Raw genomic sequence first — 15,309 nt, forward strand, 5'->3', positions numbered from 1 at the left:
GGGAGGTGCGGCCAAGAACGTTATGTCTGAGTTCGTGGTCATTAACGGCTCGTCCGCCTACAACGTTCTCATAGGCCGAGTCACCCTGAGCGAGGCCGATGCAGTAATGTACATCCGGGCTCTGACATTGATGTATGTCTCGGACCGGGGGGAAGCGCATAAGCTCGTTTCAAAGAACGAAAAGGATGAAGTGGTCAATGTCCAAGTGTCCGCCAAAGGGTGCAACATGCAATCCTTCGAAGTGGCGAAGAAGTCAGAAAGGGGGAAGAGCCCGTCCTTGCAACAGCAGGGCGAGCGCATGGATACCACCGTCGGCATGGTCGAAGGAGCGGAGACCGAAGAGGTAGAGATTGACCCAGGCCGCACCGTAACTATCGGTGTTAACCTGGAGCCAAAATTCAGAGCCGCACTCCTAGATCTGCTGAGAAAGAACAAAGACGTCTTCGCCTACTCAGCGGCCGAGATGCCAGGCGTGAGCCGGGAGGTAATTGTTCACAAACTGAACGTACTCCCCACCGCTCGCCCTGTCAAGCAAAGGATGAGGAACTCCTCGGTAGAGAAGGATGAGGCCATCAAAGCCGAGGTAGATAAATTCTTTGGCGGCAGCTTCATCATGCCTTGTACCTATTCTGAGTGGTTAGCTAATGTTGTAATGGTGAGGAAATCATCGGGGCATGGAGGATGTGCGTGGATTTTACCAATCTTAATAAAGCATGCCCCAAAGATTGCTATCCCTTGCCTCGAATAGATAGTTTAATCGACGCGACGGCAGCTACACTATCTTTGAGCCTGCTGGACGCCTTCTCGGTACCATCGGTGTTCATGGCCGAGGAAGACATGCCCAAATGCGCATTCATCACCGCTAACGGCACATACATGTACAAAATGATGCCGTTTGGTTTAAAGAACGCCGGTGCAACTTACACAAGACTGGTGGACAAAGTGTTCCAAAATCAAAAGGGCGAAACATTGAGGCTTACGTCGACGATGCTATTGTAAAAAGCAAGTCCGACAAATGAGCACTTAGCCGATTTGCACGAGACATTTTGTTCACTAAGGAAGTACAAGATGAAGCTCAACCCAATGAAATGCAACTTCGGTGTCCGAGCGGGTAAGTTCCTCGGCGTACTTGTCGGCGCCCGGGGAATTGACGCCAATCCGGACAAAGTCCAGGCGATCCTAGACACTGTCGGAGCCGAGAATCGAAAAGAGGTCATGATGTTGACCGGGAGGATGGCGGCTCTAGCCCGTTTCATCTCTCGGTCAGCCGACAAGAGCACCCCATTCTTCAAGGTGTTGAAGGGAAATAAAGACTTGGGGGGGGAGGAGCGGAGCGCGCTTTTCAAACAATCAAAGCTCATCTTCGGACTCTCTCAACCCCGTCCAGGCCGATCTTTGGGGAAACACTATATCTGTACATAGCGATTACCTCGGCCACGGTCGGTCTGTGATCGTCGAGAAGAGGACAAGCAACAAGACCCAATCTACTTTGTCGACCATACATTGTTGCCCGCCGAGAGAAATAACCCGCCGATTGAAAAAGCGACCTTTCTTTGTCGTCGTCGCTGCAAGGAAATTGAAACCCTACTTCGACGCACATCCCGTGACGGTCCTAACCGACCAGCCGTTGGAGAAAGCATTGGAAAAATTTGAGCAATCCGCAGCTCATCAAATGGGCGAGAGAGCTATCCGCCGGCATTCGATACAAAGCCGAGGCCCTCGATAAAAGGACAGCACTTTGGCGCGATTTCCGGCCGAATGCACATACCAAGAAGAGCAAAACCCCGGAGTATGGGAGGTATACACCGACGGGTCCTCCACGACGAACAACGGAGCCGCATACTTATCATCAGCCCAAACGGGGACGAGTTCGAGTACGCCTTGAAATTTACCTTCTCGGCCTCAAACAACGAGTCCGAATACGAGGCGGTGATAACCGGAGTCGAGCTAGCTAGGGCCGCAGGGGCGGAGCACATCATTTTGAAAACAGACTCACTTTTGGTGGCTAATCAAATCAGAGGAGAGTACGAGACTCGAGACGACGGAATGGTAAGATACCTGGAAAGGGTAAAAGCTGACACCTCAAAGTTAAAATCTTTTCAGATACAATGCATTCCCAGGTCTGAGAACAACCGAGCCGACGCTCTCTCAAAACTCGCCAGCTCAACCATCAAGAATGTCAGCCGAACCGTGCTGGTGGACATCAGGAATGCCAAGAGCATTACTGAAGCCGTCGGCATGGTGGGTAACATAGAGACCGAGACAACGTGGATGACTCCGATAATGAAATACAAATTGACAAGTGAACTACCGGAGAACCGCAGGTCTCTCGAGAAAATAAAGAGGATCGCAAAGAAGGTACTTGGTGTTTGAAGGGGAATTGTACAAGAGGTCCGTGACGAGGCCACTCTTAAAGTGCGTCGGTCCGGCCGACGCGGAGCTAATGTGACAGAGATCCACGAAGGCATCTGCGGCCATCACATGGGGGCAAGAACACTAGCCCACAAAGCTCTCCGAGCCGGCTACTTCGCCCACCATGCTTGCGGATTCCGAGCCAAGACCAAAAAAATGCAACAAGCACAAATGCATGCTCCGGTGATACATGCGCCTTCCCGAGACCTGCAGCCGGTACTCAATCCCCTTCCTTTCGCACAGTGGGGGATGGATCTACTAGGGCCATTTCCAACGGCATCCGGCGGAAGAAAGTTCCTGATTGTCGCCGTTGACTACTTCACCAAATGGGTTGAAGCTGTAGCAGTACCTGCAAAGACGACGGCAGCCGTAAGAAAGGTAATCTGGGAAAATGTCATAACTCGTTTTGGACTACCCCAAGTCATGGTATTCGACCACGGCCGAGAGTTTTGGAGTGACACAATAATGAGCTGGCTGGAAGAACTCGGTATCAAATTTGCATACTCCTCCTGTAGATACCCGTATCCGTCGATATTGGAATTTATAGAGAACCCGACAAACACCCGATGATGATAGGACACATGTATTATTTAGTTGTCACTGTCATTATTTGGAGCTCGTTTTACGAGGTGGAATGGGCGCCGTCGACGAAGTATTTTATTAATTTAAATGATATTTAAATTAATGTTTTTAGTGAATTCTTTCTGTTAATTTAAATGATATTTAAATTAATATTTTTAGTAAGTTCATTTTGTTATTTTAAATGATATTTAAAATTAATGTGCTTTTTAAGTGAATTCATTATTCATTTAATTTAAATGATATTTAAATTAAAGCTTTATTTTGAATTTATTTTCTTAAGTTTATTTTATTGAAAATAAAATAAATAATTGATTTGAAAAATCATTTTATGAGTATATTTGATTTGAAAAGTCATTTATTTTAATTTATTAATTGATTTGAAAAATCGATTTTTAAAAGCGAAGAACTCGTTTTTAACCTTGTTTTTGAGCTCGATTTTAGCTCGGTTTTTGAGCCCGTTTCCTTTACGAATTGGCACGAATCTCGAGTACACTAACCCACCTAGACCAATACCCATCAACCCATGTTCGAACCCCCTCACAAGCAGCCCAAATTCTCGTCCCAAACCCCTCACAAGCAGCCCGCAACCCCATCCCGTATGCCCTGTTTTGCAGCTCAATTCGCGAGCCCAAACCCGCTCCAAACACTACCAAGACCCGTACCCATTAACCCTAACCCATACCCTAATATCCTACCCATATTACCTTACCTTAATCACCAAGAAAAACCCCCAAACGAACCCTAGAAAACCCCCCAAAAGCTGCTGGACAGCAGCTATGTTCAGCAGGCCCGACTGCCTCTCCCTCTCTTTTACCCTACTTTAACTCCTTATAAATACCACCCCTTCACCATACATTCATTCCTCTAAGTTCTCCCCACATCCTACCATCACTCACAAGCTTTAAACCTCAGAAACAAACCCTAATTGCCTCTCAAAAACCCTCCACAAAACCGACATACAAACTGAAACTGTTTGTGTGTCTTCCTCGAAAAACAATTCGTTCCTCCTTCAAACCTCCATCAAAACTCGAGTTTCTTGTTCCTAATGAACCACATAACATCCATATACACATTAGACAAAGAATTACGAGCCAAATTGCCCTTGAGAGTACACGAAATCCCTCGAAAAACAGAGTGAAATAACACTCTGTTTTCGCGGTTTCTTCTTGTCTGTCCAGTTCTGTTTGTGCTCGTTTTTCGTGCCCATTAACCCAAAACGAGCCAGGGTTGCTTTAAGATCCTTGTTCTCCTCTCTTTCTAGTTTCCAAAACATCTTTCGGATCGAATTTTCGTCGTGAAACGAGGGAGATATCACTGTTTTAAAATCGCTGTCCAGAAACTTTCCAAAACCCGTGTTTGCTTTGTTCTTCGTCGACGACGGCCTCTCGAGATAAAATCTACCATCGATTACGACCCAAGACGGTGCCAACGATACATGTAGGTTGAGGGTGCATCAAATCCCCTTCTCTTTTCTCTTTTTATTTCGTTTTTTTATGCTTTTTTATAGTTTGTTTTTTGTTTGTTTTCGTTTTGTTTATCGTTTGTTTTAATTAATTATGAAACTAGTTAGGCCGAGTATGAGTTAAAGTACCACCATGAACACCCGCGTTGACTTGAGATGGGAAAATAAACCGCTACTTCAGTCGGTCGTACACCCCCGTCTCATTTACATATCCTCGTGTTCAAGGTAGGGCATAAATAAAACGAGTTTCTAACTTCGCTCTTCGCTTTTGACCCCTTTGTTATTTCGGCCAATTCGACATACCCTAGGACCCGTTGTATGTTAGTTTAACCTCTGATTGTTAACCTATGACGTATTTAGATGACATTAAATTAATTTAATAATCTAATTAGACACTTTAGGTGCTTCGACATAGCTTTTAAAATCGATCGACAATTACAGTAAATAATTGAACGCATCTTTCTCTTTCACCTAATTTCTCGCTAGTATAAGAGTGCGTGATTAGCACCTTCTTATTAACACTCGATGAGTTAACTTAATTTGCAAACTTGACCTAATTCAACCCCTTTGGGCCGTGTGGAACACTCGATCTTAAGCGAAGCTTTCTGACCTTTTTTTATCATCGTTTTCTAATGTATCTCCCGTATCGCTTTGCAAATCCTTCTAACTAATGAACCCGACCTAGGAATTAGGGTAGCCGTGTCTGGGGGCCGTGGCTTTAGGCCGTGGGGTTGGCCACGTCTTTCCTTGTCTCGTTTGTTTTATACCTTTTGTTCTTTGTCGTTTGTTAGCTTGTAATTTATCGTTTGTTTATCGAGTTGTAATTTTCGAGTTTGTTTTACTTCTTTTGAGTCAAAACCTCTTCAAAAAACCTTAGTTTTGTTTGGTTAGACGGTTGTTCCCCAATGCTTGTAGGAGCGTAGTAAACCGCATGTTGTTTAAAGCAACATGGCCCGGTTTATGCTAATGCATGCTTTGGTGCGTAGCCTTATGTCTAATTCGATGAGATTAAGCGCGAGCACGCATTACGAGGAGTGGCCCAAGGACCGTGGGTCATGTGAGCCGTGGGCCACCCTCATGTGCACGGTTTCCAAGGCCCAATGGCCGTGTGTTTTGTGTCGTGTTTTGAGTTGTATGTAGCAATTGTAATTAGATCGAGTTGTAATTTATTTATCGTTGTGTCGGCATGAAATGCCTGGTTTGTAATAGGTAGATCCCAACGGCTCCCCCATTCCCCCTTAAGCCTTGTTTGTTTGCTTTACATGTTGTTAGATCAATCAACCCACATGCTAAATTACAACTTTGACAAAGTTAGTTTAGTTGCATCTAAAACGACATAGAAATTGTTGTCACATGATAGGGTTAAAACAACGTTTGCATATCATACATCGTACGTAGCTATGACCTTGTTTGAAATCCGACACTTGACTTAGTAGAGGCCGTTATCGACGGGCGGGGTTGGGTGTCCTTATGGGCTTCCCAACACGTACCCTCACCCCTTACTCAAGATCTATGGTTTGTGGATCCGTCTAAATACCATTGGATTACGAGAGTCATTCAAATCGAGTGATATAGGGTACAAGTCTTTATCTTTAATCACTCGTAGTCGATTGGCTTTATGCTTTTCGATGAAAGGTGTAAAGTTGACTTGAACGGTTCCAAGTTCCCAAAAAACTTGGTGGCGACTCTAATATGTCTTAATTCGATTCGAAAGAACCTCGAGTCGATTATGCCTAGTGTGGATCCCGCGGACGCAGTTCCCGAGGGCCTTGTCCACAGTTTGGCGACTCTGCTGGGGAAAAGAGGACTAGTTACACTTTGTTTCTAGGGTCTTTTCCTCCGAGGTGAAACTTGAAAAGAAAGTGTTGGAAAGTAAAACATTACTCATAGTGCTACGATTCATGCATAAACCCTTAAGGACTTGCCCGGGCCGTCCCAGCGTTTCTTCGTGATGCGTGGGGGGCGACGTCCCACTATGCTAGGAAGCTGCACATTGCTCGCTTCCACTTCGCCTCGCGTGGTTCTTGATGGTGGGGACGATCTTCTAGGTACTTTACCTTAAGACACCTTGCTCTATAAGACCGCAAAAGGATGGAGGGCATAGACCTTCTTATAGAAGACTTGCCGAGACTTAGAGATGTCTAGGAGCATACATCCTTATAACATGAGAATGACAATGTGCAATTTGTTTTCCCAAGTCTTTTTCGAAATTTCCCATGTCCTTTTCAAAACCGAACTTTTGAACAACTTACTTTCAAACTTAGCATGATTTTCAAAACGCGGAATGCTGCCCAAATAGGACTAGAAATTTCGGCCAAAATGAGCTTTTATAGCCGGCATGCTGCCCATTTCAAATCTCATTTTCAAATCAATCCTTCGTCTTTCAAAATCAACCCAAAATGCCTCTCGAACCTCAACCAAGCATGAAATGCGTCAAGTCGTGTCCAGGTCATGGCCGTGTTAGGCCAGGTGTGTTTCGTTCTAAGAGTCTAGAACACGACCTTGTTGGGTCACCCAAGCTCACCTCTTGGGCCTTGAGTCATGTTAGTCGACCTTTTGGTCTAGGATAGTCCACAGAAACGCCCAAGCTAGGCCCTTTAGGACGTTTCGCTTGAACCTATGGGCTATGTTAGTCCAATCATGGGTTTAGTCACACCGAGTCCAGTTTAGATCGAGCTATGACAGTTTGAGTCATGTCGTTTTGTCGAGTCTAAAATAAACCAAGGTCTAAATCCAACCGTGAGTCGAACCTTTTGTTAGTCAATCTCAAGTCGAGTCTTTGTTTGAGTCAAGTTGGGGTCGTGTCCTTAAGTGTGCAGGGGCTCTTACTTTAAATATTGACTCAGTACGGGGTTTTCTTGTAGAAAGGCCACCAAAAACCCGACGTCAAGCAATGGAAGATGCTGTTAACAAGCTCACTGAGGCCGTGAACCTCATGATGACCCGAATGGATGCAATCGAATCTAAGCTGGGTGAAGATTCCCCTCCACCACTGACTGATCTGGAAAAACGGTTCAAGTTCATCGAAGACCGTTTGAAGCTTTCCCAGGGGAAGAACATTCACTATGAGAATGCTAGGGCCTATGCCCCAGTTCGGGATAAGTTGCCCACGAACATGGTACTCACTGACATCCCAAAGTTCAAGGGCACCGAAGATCCAGTCCACCATGTTAAGGCCTATAAGGAGTACTTAGCACTAAAGGGAGTACCTGCTGACATGCTCTCTGAAATCTTTGCCCAATCTCTGGATGAACACCCGAAGGCGTGGTTCTATAATCTTGAGCTTAAGAACTTCCCCACTTTCGAAGATATTACGGTGGAGTTCTGTAAGCACTATGCTAACAATGTTGAGATTCAAACGAACATAAGGACTTTGGAGGTAATGACACAGAAAGACAAAGAAGGCTTTACTGAATTCCTTGCAAGATGGCGCGCTGAAAGCGTGAAGTTAGCCAAGAAGCCTGACGAAGTTGAAATGGTAGATAAGTTCGTAAAGAATCTACGACCCATTTACCGCAATGCTCTGAAATACCAGAATTTTGGCTCTTTCAAAGAATTGATAAGAATCGGGATAAAGGTAGAAGATGATGTCATAAGGGCAGAGGCTGAAAAGCCGAAAGGATACCAAGGGGCCTCGTCGTCTAAGGCCAAGGCCCCAGCAACGACCCATATTGATGAAGGCATCAATCTCTTAGAAGGGCAATCGAAGAGGTCACAGCGCCAAACACCTAGGGCATTCACCGATATCGGATGCACTTATACATACGCTCTCCAAAGGCTCATAGCCCAAGGAAAGCTGAAGCCCATCGGTCCAACTCCGGATCCACCTGCTGAACAACAAGGCAAATGGTACAAACCGAATGCCTACTGTGCCTTGCATCAAGGGAAGGGACACGATACTGAAAGGTGCTTTAGACTAAAGCACGAAATTCAAGACATGATTGAGAACGGAACGCTCCCAATCCCAACTATTAAACCCAATAACATCACCAATCCATTTGGCGATCATACTAACTTTATTTCTGTCGAAGACAGTGTCGATTATTCCCATCTTATCCATAAAATATTTGTGGATTGCTTTGAATTCTCGCCAAACCCGAAAAATGAAATTCAAGTCGGGTGTCTTGCTCTAGAATGTACTCCTCTCGTTAACGAAGTTAATAAAAGACAATTTGATTCACCAACCTTCATCACTGGCGTAGATCCTCAGAGGACTACCTCGGAATGGAGGCCGACCATCAAAGGGATCAAGGACAAGAGCCGGGCATCTAAGCTGACAGCTGAACAAGAGAAAGCTCAAAACTAGATTTGAAAATTATGAGTCGGGATCTGTTTTCTTATCTTAGTCGAGTCGAGTCTAGGACTTTCTTTTCTTGAAGTTGAGTCGTTTGTTCCGCGATGACCTAGGGTGTGTCCTAGGAATCGTTCCTTCGAGTCTGTTAAGCATTTGTCTTTCCAATAAAAGGTTGCAGTTTCGTTTCCCAATATTTCTTGTTTTCAATCCTCAATCATTCCGGAAACATGATCAAATGCACAACACACTCAAAGGAATCCTTGGGGTAGAAATATATCATGTTTCAAAATGTAAGGTACAATAGGATTCCGTGTTTGATTCCTTTACCTATTCCATGTCTGGCGGTAGAAAACCTCCATCTGAACCAATGTTTGTGACAAGCTTTTAGATGATTCTATGACAAACCCGGACTAGCTCCTTGTTTCCCCTATCGATGACGGAAGGCAAGCCTTTTCCCCAACGAAATCATCCCATCTCGAAGAGAGAAGATATCAACCCGTTCTAACAAGGAATTGTTAGTTCTTACCCAAATTAGTTGGCGAAGCCCAGTTTTCAAGGTGTATCCATTTATGACTAAGAGAATGAATAGAAGATCATTTTCAAAGAGAGAAAAAGATGAAAAAGAATGAAAAAATGAGAAAAAGAGAAAAATTGGAAAAATGAAAAAAAATGAAAAAAAAAAGAAAAAAAAAAGAAAAAAAAAAGAAAAATGAAAGAAAAAGAAAAAAGAAAAAAAGATGTTGAAGTTATTGCGGAATGCTTTTTTGGTTGAATGTCGAAGTTACGGAAGCCAGAATTCAAGTCAAGTACCCATAGTTGAGGTTCAATGGGCGAAGCCCAAAAGCATAAGTAGTGACCTCTTTACCCTCTAAGTCCTTCCTGAGACGATTCTGAGGGGATAGTCGAATTTTGAGAATCATTCCGCTTGTGCTGTTACATCCAGCCTTTAGGGTCCAGATATGGAGATTTGAACCCACATTGTTTTCCAACCCATTTGCACTCGGGTTTCATCAAACCCGAGACACCTTTTCCAACCACGATGTAAGCCATAACCCATTGGCCTTAGCACCAGAAAATGAACCTTCAGAATGACGGTCCACTATTCAAGCCTTTTGTTGCCAAGCTCCACATCCCAAAGAACCACAACCTTTTGTACCAACCCTAGACATGGGATTTAACGGTACTTTACAGGCTAGAATGGGATACGTCATGATACCTTAGGTGAAACCTTCGAGTGTGTACACACAATCAAAATGCCATGTTTATGCACCATGATCGAACTACGTCGGATTTGATTTCGCTCCACGCGAATACGTAGGCAGTCCTTCAGAATAAGGGATTCAATCCACTCATCAACCAAGTTGTCATCTTGTCGGTTTCTTATGGGTCTTAACCAAGTCCAAATGAAGCCACCTTTGTTTGAGTCGGTCTTAGCACTCGATGTAGGCTAGGATAAGGATATAGGTTCAGATAAGTAGTGTCAAGTCTCGGAATGAGCTTCATCTAACGGTGTAGGCAAAGATGCTGAGTCAAATAGATGTGGGTTTTGTTGGGAACAGAAAATATGAAAAACCCGCTGAAAAGAAAGAAGGCGTGGAAGAAAAAATAGTAAAAGCCCGCTGAAAAGAAAGAAGGCGGTGGCAAGAAATATTGAAAACTCGCGGAAAAGAAAGGAGGCGAGGAGAAGAGTGACAGAATGTTCCCAACAAGAGTGATGTGTGATGTCTACGTGCTTTCATAAGATCAGTCTGTGTTTAGTGTCGGGCGAAGCCAACGTTGTTGCTCTGTGATTTTAATCCACCTTGTCAATGCCAAGTGATCTTGATTCCCGTGTGCCCTCGGGAGCACGCCCATGCCATACGATATCTCCATCCCAAGTTCGACGACCTTGTGATTCCCATTTGCCATCTTTTGGCGCCGGAACGGCCAATTTACATTTCTACCCCCAACAAGTCAATATTTGAATTAAAACTCGTGCACACTTACGGTTTTATTTTCCTTTTTTGTTTTACGGTAGCGGGCTACGCCCACGTTGTTTACGAGTCATATAGAATGTCTGAGTCGTATTTCCTGCTCACCCATCAAGGGTCGATGATTCAACCTTTCAAAACCTTTCAAATTTCAAAATTTCAAAAACTTTTTATGATTCGTTATCAAATTCAATTTCGAAGGGTCGATGGCCCAGCATATTTTCGGGTCGATGACCCAATCATTCAAAACTTTCAAATTCAATTCTCGAAGGGTCGATGGCCCAACATATTTTCGGGTCGATGACCCAATCATTCAAAACTTTCATATTCAATTTTCGGGTCAATGACCCAATCATTCAAAATTTTCAAATTCAATTTTCGGGTCGATGACCCAGTATTTCAAATGATCCAATTTCAAGATCGATGATCCAGATGTGCTTATGTGATGATTATTGCTAGTACGTTTTTGTGTTTCAAATATAGCAGGATATGCTTCAATCAGGGGCTCTAAAGTCTTCGACTTTAGAGCCATTACAAATCAGGGGCTCTGGCGTTGGCTTCGAGACCATTATCAAGATGTAATGGATGACATGCACCAAGAATTCAATTCAATACAAGAGTATGAAATGGAAGAATTCCACAGCTGAAAGCAAATGATAAAAGTGGCGGCAACCTCCTCGGAAAGTCCCGTCCCATTCGGACAAGCGCCAAAGAGATGATAAATTTTGGGCAAATGTCGGCAGATGATGAATTTTGGACATGTGCCAGCAGATGATAAACTTTGGGCAAGTGTCAGCAGTGGCCGAACTACGACGCGGGTTTGATTCCGTCAGAAACGGATACGTAGGCGCCTAAGGATAAGGCTCAATCCACCATATATGAAATTTATGGGTCGATGACCAACGATGATATTTCGACGCAACAGAAGGAAGAGTTAATCCCCGACGAAGTTTCAGGTATGATCTCTTCTTATGGTCAAGTAGAGCTTATATACGCAAGTCTAATGGACTATAAACGACCCGCAGAATCCTCAGGTCGAAAGGGACCTGGGGTATACTTTGACTTTCGCCTTGTCCAAGCCTCAGTCAAAGTGGGGGCTCTGTAGATACCCGTATCCGTCGATATTGGAATTTATAGAGAACCCGACAAACACCCGATGATGATAGGACACATGTATTATTTAGTTGTCACTGTCATTATTTGGAGCTCGTTTTACGAGGTGGAATGGGCGCTGTCGGTCGACGAAGTATTTTATTAATTTAAATGATATTTAAATTAATGTTTTTAGTGAATTCTTTCTGTTAATTTAAATGATATTTAAATTAATATTTTTAGTAAGTTCATTTTGTTATTTTAAATGATATTTAAAATTAATGTGCTTTTTAAGTGAATTCATTATTCATTTAATTTAAATGATATTTAAATTAAAGCTTTATTTTGAATTTATTTTCTTAAGTTTATTTTATTGAAAATAAAATAAATAATTGATTTGAAAAATCATTTTATGAGTATATTTGATTTGAAAAGTCATTTATTTTAATTTATTAATTGATTTGAAAAATCGATTTTTAAAAGCGAAGAACTCGTTTTTAACCTTGTTTTTGAGCTCGATTTTAGCTCGGTTTTTGAGCCCGTTTCCTTTACGAATTGGCACGAATCTCGAGTACACTAACCCACCTAGACCAATACCCATCAACCCATGTTCGAACCCCCTCACAAGCAGCCCAAATTCTCGTCCCAAACCCCTCACAAGCAGCCCGCAACCCCATCCCGTATGCCCTGTTTTGCAGCTCAATTCGCGAGCCCAAACCCGCTCCAAACACTACCAAGACCCGTACCCATTAACCCTAACCCATACCCTAATATCCTACCCATATTACCTTACCTTAATCACCAAGAAAAACCCCCAAACGAACCCTAGAAAACCCCCCAAAAGCTGCTGGACAGCAGCTATGTTCAGCAGGCCCGACTGCCTCTCCCTCTCTTTTACCCTACTTTAACTCCTTATAAATATCACCCCTTCACCATACATTCATTCCTCTAAGTTCTCCCCACATCCTACCATCACTCACAAGCTTTAAACCTCAGAAACAAACCATAATTGCCTCTCAAAAACCCTCCACAAAACCGACATACAAACTGAAACTGTTTGTGTGTCTTCCTCGAAAAACAATTCGTTCCTCCTTCAAACCTCCATCAAAACTCGAGTTTCTTGTTCCTAATGAACCACATAACATCCATATACACATTAGACAAAGAATTACGAGCCAAATTGCCCTTGAGAGTACACGAAATCCCTCGAAAAACAGAGTGAAATAACACTCTGTTTTCGCGGTTTCTTCTTGTCTGTCCAGTTCTGTTTGTGCTCGTTTTTCGTGCCCATTAACCCAAAACGAGCCAGGGTTGCTTTAAGATCCTTGTTCTCCTCTCTTTCTAGTTTCCAAAACATCTTTCGGATCGAATTTTCGTCGTGAAACGAGGGAGATATCACTGTTTTAAAATCGCTGTCCAGAAACTTTCCAAAACCCGTGTTTGCTTTGTTCTTCGTCGACGACGGCCTCTCGAGATAAAATCTACCATCGATTACGACCCAAGACGGTGCCAACGATACATGTAGGTTGAGGGTGCATCAAATCCCCTTCTCTTTTCTCTTTTTATTTCGTTTTTTTATGCTTTTTTTATAGTTTGTTTTTTGTTTGTTTTCGTTTTGTTTATCGTTTGTTTTAATTAATTATGAAACTAGTTAGGCCGAGTATGAGTTAAAGTACCACCATGAACACCCGCGTTGACTTGAGATGGGAAAATAAACCGCTACTTCAGTCGGTCGTACACCCCCGTCTCATTTACATATCCTCGTGTTCAAGGTAGGGCATAAATAAAACGAGTTTCTAACTTCGCTCTTCGCTTTTGACCCCTTTGTTATTTCGGCCAATTCGACATACCCTAGGACCCGTTGTATGTTAGTTTAACCTCTGATTGTTAACCTATGACGTATTTAGATGACATTAAATTAATTTAATAATCTAATTAGACACTTTAGGGTGCTTCGACATAGCTTTTAAAATCGATCGACAATTCTGTAAATAATTGAACGCATCTTTCTCTTTCACCTAATTTCTCGCTAGTATAAGAGTGCGTGATTAGCACCTTCTTATTAACACTCGATGAGTTAACTTAATTTGCAAACTTGACCTAATTCAACCCCTTTGGGCCGTGTGGAACACTCGATCTTAAGCGAAGCTTTCTGACCTTTTTTTATCATCGTTTTCTAATGTATCTCCCGTATCGCTTTGCAAATCCTTCTAACTAATGAACCCGACCTAGGAATTAGGGTAGCCGTGTCTGGGGGCCGTGGCTTTAGGCCGTGGGGTTGGCCACGTCTTTCCTTGTCTCGTTTGTTTTATACCTTTTGTTCTTTGTCGTTTGTTAGCTTGTAATTTATCGTTTGTTTATCGAGTTGTAATTTTCGAGTTTGTTTTACTTCTTTTGAGTCAAAACCTCTTCAAAAAACCTTAGTTTTGTTTGGTTAGACGGTTGTTCCCCAATGCTTGTAGGAGCGTAGTAAACCGCATGTTGTTTAAAGCAACATGGCCCGGTTTATGCTAATGCATGCTTTGGTGCGTAGCCTTATGTCTAATTCGATGAGATTAAGCGCGAGCACGCATTACGAGGAGTGACCCAAGGACCGTGGGTCATGTGAGCCGTGGGCCACCCTCATGTGCACGGTTTTCAAGGCCCAATGGCCGTGTGTTTTGTGTCGTGTTTTGAGTTGTATGTAGCAATTGTAATTAGATCGAGTTGTAATTTATTTATCGTTGTGTCGGCATGAAATGCCTGGTTTGTAATAGGTAGATCCCAACGGCTCCCCCATTCCCCCTTAAGCCTTGTTTGTTTGCTTTACATGTTGTTAGATCAATCAACCCACATGCTAAATTACAACTTTGACAAAGTTAGTTTAGTTGCATCTAAAACGACATAGAAATTGTTGTCACATGATAGGGTTAAAACAACGTTTGCATATCATACATCGTACGTAGCTATGACCTTGTTTGAAATCCGACACTTGACTTGAGGCCGTTATCGACGGGCGGGGTTGGGTGTCCTTATGGGCTTCCCAACACGTACCCTCACCCCTTACTCAAGATCTATGGTTTGTGGATCCGTCTAAATACCATTGGATTACGAGAGTCATTCAAATCGAGTGATATAGGGTACAAGTCTTTATCTTTAATCACTCGTAGTCGATTGGCTTTATGCTTTTCGATGAAAGGTGTAAAGTTGACTTGAACGGTTCCAAGTTCCCAAAAAACTTGGTGGCGACTCTAATATGTCTTAATTCGATTCGAAAGAACCTCGAGTCGATTATGCCTAGTGTGGATCCCGCGGACGCAGTTCCCGAGGGCCTTGTCCACACCTCCGTCTGTCACCCACAGAGCAACGGACAGGCGGAGGCAGCCAATAAAACAATCCTCAATGGTTTGAAGAAGACAGTTGAAGACCTAAAGGGAAGATGGGCCGATGAACTACCCGGCGTCCTATGGTCCCTGCGAACCACGGAGAAGGAAGCAACGGGTGCATCCGTTTCACTT

This window comes from Silene latifolia, chromosome 10, assembly GCF_048544455.1.
Source record: "Silene latifolia isolate original U9 population chromosome 10, ASM4854445v1, whole genome shotgun sequence".
In the NCBI taxonomy this organism is placed as follows: domain Eukaryota; kingdom Viridiplantae; phylum Streptophyta; class Magnoliopsida; order Caryophyllales; family Caryophyllaceae; genus Silene; species Silene latifolia.